Source organism: Sapajus apella, unplaced genomic scaffold, assembly GCF_009761245.1.
Source record: "Sapajus apella isolate SASKATOON/1434 unplaced genomic scaffold, GSC_monkey_1.0 scaffold25, whole genome shotgun sequence".
Lineage (NCBI taxonomy): Eukaryota > Metazoa > Chordata > Mammalia > Primates > Cebidae > Sapajus > Sapajus apella.
In genome coordinates, this window is record NW_022436965.1 from 15,415,638 (window position 1) to 15,422,017 (window position 6,380).

Sequence of the window (6,380 nt, forward strand, 5' to 3'; positions counted from 1 at the left end):
AACTTCCTAAGAGCTGTGTATTTTATCGTATAATTTTTTAAGTGTTCAACCAGTAGCCTGGAATTACTAAGTGCATAGTTAAAAACAAATAGCCCTTTGCACGGAGTGAAAGCTTGACCTAATGCAGTGAACAGTCACCTCATTCTCTTAATTGCTCAGGCTGAGTCTGCTCAGTCTTAATTGCTTATACCTGCGTCTTCTATCTCAAGTACATCTTATAGCATCCCTTACTGGCTTAATCTTCAAAATATGTAGCGAATTAAGCGACTTCACACAACCTCTACTGCTGCCACCTGACAGGGTTTGGGACATGTAATCCCAAAATATGGCACATAGACATATTGAATACTTTAAACTGAAGGAATTTGAGAAAGAACATATGCAGGAATGTCTCCAACTTTCTTGCACCCTTCTGCCCTGAAGCAGGTCGTAATATCCTCATGTGAGAGTGGCCCTCTCTATACCTGGAAGTAAAGTAACATCTATATCTCTGAAAACACAGGGACATAGAGACGAATATGAACATCAGGTCTTACTAAATTTCTCCCAGTTTATTACCCTTAGATCACAGTCTTTTAGCCCCATTACATTTTCCCACAGTTCTCTATTCATCAAACCTACTCTAAACAACACTAAAGTTAACTGTTTGGGTCTTCATTTCTAAAGTTTCCCATGTTATGTTAAACTAACATTAATATTTATGCTTTTCTCTTGTTAATTTGTCTTTTGTTATGGGATCCCCAGCTAATGAGCCTAAAATGGGTAGAAGGAAAAGATATTTCTTACCCTACACACCCAAGTCCAAGCCGTCATCATTTTGTCTGAAATTTTAGCTTCCTAACTGGTTTCCCTGCTTCCCTATTGTACCTTTAGTTTTCCATATAGCAGCTGGACATAACTTTTCAGATGATTATATTCCTTTGCTTTAAAACCTCTAACCCCTTCCTATTAGGCTTAGAATGAAGTCCAAACTCCTTACTGTGAACTTTAGTGTTTTACATATCTTATATCTCACCTTTATGAGCTTCGTATCAGAATTCATCTCTCGCCACTCTTCCTTCCCCCTCCCTGATTTAAACACTGGCATCTTTGTTATTCCTTGAACCCAGTCGGTTTGCTCTTGCCTCCAAGTCTGTACTCGGCTTTCCCTCTACCTGTAATCCTCCTCCAGTTCATCACACAGATCGTTTCTTCACTCTATTTAGGCCTTTCAAAAGTAGCACGAAGGGAGGCTTTTCCAGACAATATTAGTTGAGGTTCAATCAGAGAAGGAAAATCAGTAGGTGGTAAATAGATATTTATAACAAGGAATTGGCTTACACAATGCTGGGAATTGGCTAAGGAAGTTCAAACTCTGTAGGCCAGGCAGACAGGACTGGAAGATCATAGGCAGGCTGTGTCCCATGAGAACAGACTGAAGCTTTCATCCACAGAAAGTCAAAGAGGGAAGAACACAAGCAGAGTGGAAGGAACTACTTTCTCAGGAAAACCTCAGCCCTGCCTTTACGGCCTTCCTACTGATTGAATCAGGCACACCTAGATTATCCAGGATAATCTTCTTTTACTGGAAGTGAACTAAGTAAGGGCTTTAATTGCGCATGCAAAATACCGTCACCACACTTAGTGGGCTACGCCAGGTTTACGTATCAAAAGCCATCATGATGTGTACCAACCATCCTACCAATTTTATGCTTGCCAGGCTTACCATTTCTCTGTACCCTCACCCTGTTTTTTTTTTATAGTACTTATTACCACCTGAAATGTGTTAGTCTTTTTCCTATTGTAGCCGTCATTCTTAGTTGGGGGGAATTGTGGATATTTTGTTCCCCTGCAACCTCATACATGTGGCCATGTCTGGAAGACATTTTTAGTTGTCACTGCTGGGGAAATACTATTGGCATTTAGTAGGTAGAAGCCAGAGACTCTTCTAAGCATCCTACAATGCACAGGGCACCCTGCCCCCAAACTACAGCAATCATATATATGGCCCAACATATCAACAGCACTGAGGTTGAGAGCTGCACTACTGTTCAGGCTTCACAGAGGCAGGATCTCTTTGTTCACCTCATTTCTAGCACTTGGAATAGAGACTGGCATCATAGGCAATCGGTAAATACTGCTTTAGTGAGTTTAACAGACCTGGTAATCTATTTTTAATACGCCCTTAAATGATTGTTATTAGGAAGGCTTTGGGAGCAAGCCCTGGATGTTAAGTAATGGCATTAGATTCTTGATTTCAAATAGTTTCTACTTATTAGCTGTGATTTGGGTCGGTCTCTCTCTCTCTCTCTCTCTCTCTCTATATATATATATATATATAGCTATATTTATATATATATAGCAAATTTATATATATAAACACATACATGCACATATACACATACATATACCTGTGTGTGTGTATATATACACACATACACACATATTTACATCCAGGCTTCACACTAGAGGGGCTAGTTATTTAAAATCTCAGAAGCCTGTCTTTTCTTATGTCTAAATGGGGACTGGAATACCTAATAACATTGTTGGAAAATTAAATTCAGGATACTCACATAAAACCACATAGCATAGTCCCTAAAAATACTAAGCGCTCTGTAAATACTAGCTCTGGCTTTGTTACTTGGCCACCTACACCCATGACCACGTCTTAGGTCTTACCATGCCATAGAGCTGCCCATCTCCAAAATCCAAAACTCTAAAAGCCCATGTTCTGAAGGTGGTTTTCTGTTTTTTCCAGCACTCCTACTCCCTAATTCCTGCCTATTTTCAGCCTCATCAATGCTTTGTGACTTTGTGCAGTCCTTTGGAATTTCTGTTCTTTTCTATTGGCCTAAAAAGCTATTTGTATGATCATTGATTTTACTATTCTCTCTCTCTTTTTTTTTTTTTTTATGCCATGAAGCTCATAAAGGAGTCTCACTTTGTCGCCAGCTGGAGTGCAGTGGTGTGATCTTGGCTCACTGCAACCCCCGCCTCCTGAGTTCAAGTGAGTCTCCTGCCTCAGCCTCCCGAATAGTTGGGACTGCCGGCACACGCCACCATACCCAGCTCATTTTTGTATATTTAGTAGAGACAGGGTTTCACCATGTTGGCCAGAATGGTCTTGATCTCGACCTCATGCCTCAGCCTCCTAAAGTGCTGGGATTACAGGCGTGAGCCACCACGCCCAGCCACCATTCTCTTCTTAATACCTGGGCTACTTCCTTGGCCCTCTGTCATTCTATTACACCAGACTCCCAATCTGCTTTCTGCTTTCCTTTCCCCTAAGCAAGTCTGGCGATTATCCCCAGTCTCTCTTTTTTCTCCGTTTTGCTAGCATTTATAAACAGCTCAAATTTCCCATCCATAAGAGTCAACAAAACAAACTCCATTTGGCATCTCTCTAGCTGTACCCCATAATTGTCCTTGCATTTACCATGTAGAAGCAGAACCAACTCCTTGCCCTGTTCCTGTTCTGAGTAATTGGGTACATTGGCTTCCAAAGTCCGGAAAAACATAATGATGACACCACTACTACACACACATCAGGGTTATTATATCCAGTTCTAGTTCACCATATAAATGAAACCTTGAGCCTGAGCCTTTCCTGTAAAATTAGACTTCCTAAAGTCAATCAAACAAAAGAAAATACCTCCAACTTTTACAATGCTGATGTTTAAAAACATGATAGTGTGAGTATTGCTTTTCCCTGCCATAAACAAACTAATTCTGAATCTAGAAACTTGGAGATTATGTAGTTTTTTTCCGTTAAATACTTGTTGTAATTTCTATTTGGTAAGTTCTTCTAAAGCCTGGATTTCATTATAAACTTTCCTTGCAAGTAAACTTTTAAAAAGATTTTGCCCTGAGGCTTCCTTTGACAGTTATCAAAAATTTTGTTAAAGTATTATTACAAAAAAGGTGAAATCAAGACTCTCATGCAAATATAAATGGACATGTAACAAATACTTTATTCAACTCATTAGTTAATGAGAGTGTATTTGAGTAGCCAGGTATTTATAGGCAATTTAACAATGGAACATTAGTATAAGGTGACAAGGTTAGACACAATCTGGTTAATGTCTCACAAGGTAATAAATTATAACTTTTGGTGTTACCTGTTCCACTGGAAAGGAAGTAGGGATTTGCATTCTTACTGGAAAAATATCTACCAGTTAATGTGTAGATTCCGTGTAGGACCTGTAAATCAATAGTGAACAGTGAGATGAACAAAGTACAATCTCCTAGTCCCTGGTTTGACATTGAAAAGGGCATGCCACTCACCTTTTTGCCTTGTTTCCAAAGTTTGGAATAATTTTCCTTTCAAAATGAAATGATTTCTCAGTCAGTTGTCTATTCCAGGTAGCCTTTCTTCTTCCCCCAGTTACAGTACATGTCAAGCTTATTCATGATTTCCCAACTGCCAAATTCAATGGATATTTTGAATTTTTATTTTAATCTTTTTGCTTTGACTCATACCGTTCCCTTAGGGCTTGTCAGCAGGTAAAGGAATGACCTTCTGGGGACTGTGCAAAATATGGACTGCTTTATGAGTTTGTGTGTCATTCTCGTGCAGGGGACATGCCAATCTTCTCTGTAGATTACAATTTTAGTATATGTGCTGTTGAAGTGAGCACTTCTGAGTAATTTTGATTGTTTTAATGTAAAATTTCTCATTGTTTAAAATACCAGGTGGGGGCCAGGCATGGTGCCTTATACCTGTAATCCCAGCACTTTGGGAGGCTGAGGCAGGTAGATTGAGCTCAGGAGTTTGAGACCAGCCTGGCCACATGACAAAAACTTGTCTCTATAAAAACAATAGAAATATTAGCCAGGCATGGTGGTGCATGCCTGTAGTCATGGCTACTTGGGAGGCTGAGGTGGGCGGCACTTCAGCTTGGGAGGTGGAGGTTGCAGTGAGCTGAGATCATGCCACTGCACTCCAGCCTGAGTGACAGAGCAAGACCGTCTCAGAAAACAAACAAACACCACATGGCCAAATGAAAGATGTCTGTGGTCTGGATTTGGGCCAAAAGCTATAATCTTACAGCCTTTGATTATTTTTTTTTAATACATGCTGAATTCTAAGAGGAGCTGACCAATCTCTTGGGCTTTCACTTGGGTTCCATGGATTCCCAGAACAAAATGCAAATGCAAGTGAGACATCATTGGGATTCCCTGCACACTATCTCCACTTTTGTAAGTACCTCTGGAGTTTGGTTTGAATTACATAATATCTCCTACCTTGCTGTACCTTGAAGGACCAACAGCAGGTACCTGACCCAGGATCAACCAATCATATTTTTTTAAGAGTTTGTAAACAATTGAGATGGTAGTCTTCTGCTGGTAGTTTGAATAGAGGATGTGTAAACTTGGTAGCTGTGTACTTAGAAGCAGAGAAAGCTTGTTTTCAGAGAGAAGAATGAAGCAGATAAGTGTCGTTTGGAAGGACAAGCAGCAGCATAGTTACCGGAACAGTTGCTTTGGGAGTCCTGATGGCATTCCAGCCCCTTGTCCCAGTTCGGGCCCAAGTGTTTAGCCTTTGGGACATATACAGACACCCTATTTCCTTTTAATTAATTGCCTCTTAAAATTACTATTATTAAGTTAGCTTTCAAGGGTTTCTGTTACTTGCAAACAAGGTACCTCAGAAGAGAGGAAAATAAGGCTCTTTGTGGTGGTGCTGTACAGGATATCATTTTGCAGGATATATACTGTGTGTTTTCTAGGTTGACTGGAGTCTAGTGTTAGTTGTAAGAAGTGTTACATAAACATTGGGTTCAAATGAGTCAGAATAAAGTCAACTAAAAAAAAATTAAAAATACATACATGGACTTCAGAACAAAGGTTTATTACTGCTTAATGGGGCCAAAGGGGCAACACAAAGCATCGAAAACATCACTGGCTCACAACAACAGTCACCTTGTTACCTTCTCGGTTGCATTTGTTTATTTCACAAGGCTTCATTCACACGTAAAAACAAGATACTAATCCAAGTTCATAACAATTATAAAAGTAAACATTTGTTGGGACAATGTACAATAAATTGCACTTTTTAGACGAGCATTACATTTACATTTATAGAGTGTACTATACATAATATATGGAATTATGGAAACATCTAATTGGTCATTGTTTATAGAGGAAGAGGCTGATCACTAACGTTTACTTTGTAGTTAATTAGTACTGTTCAGACTAATCAACTCCTTTATTCTAGAACCTGTTTTCATTAGAGATGCCCTGGACAAAATCACAGAATTCATAAAAATAGATAATTCAGAATCTCTGCTACCTCCTCGGCAAGGGAAAGGTAGGAGTAGGAAAGAAAGGAAGTGGGGCTGACTGAGAAACTTCATCCCTCATTTGAACTAAGGATTCATGCATTATGCAAAATACCAAAA

At 39.5% G+C, this 6,380-nt stretch overlaps 1 non-coding gene across 1 annotated transcript; it reads right to left on the minus strand.

The window, feature by feature from the left end:
- Window positions 1-4,510: 4,510 nt before the first annotated feature.
- On the minus strand, window positions 4,511-4,616 carry LOC116560343. Its single transcript, XR_004272926.1, has one exon. It is a non-coding gene; the product is annotated as a U6 spliceosomal RNA (small nuclear RNA).
- Window positions 4,617-6,380: the final 1,764 nt, after the last annotated feature.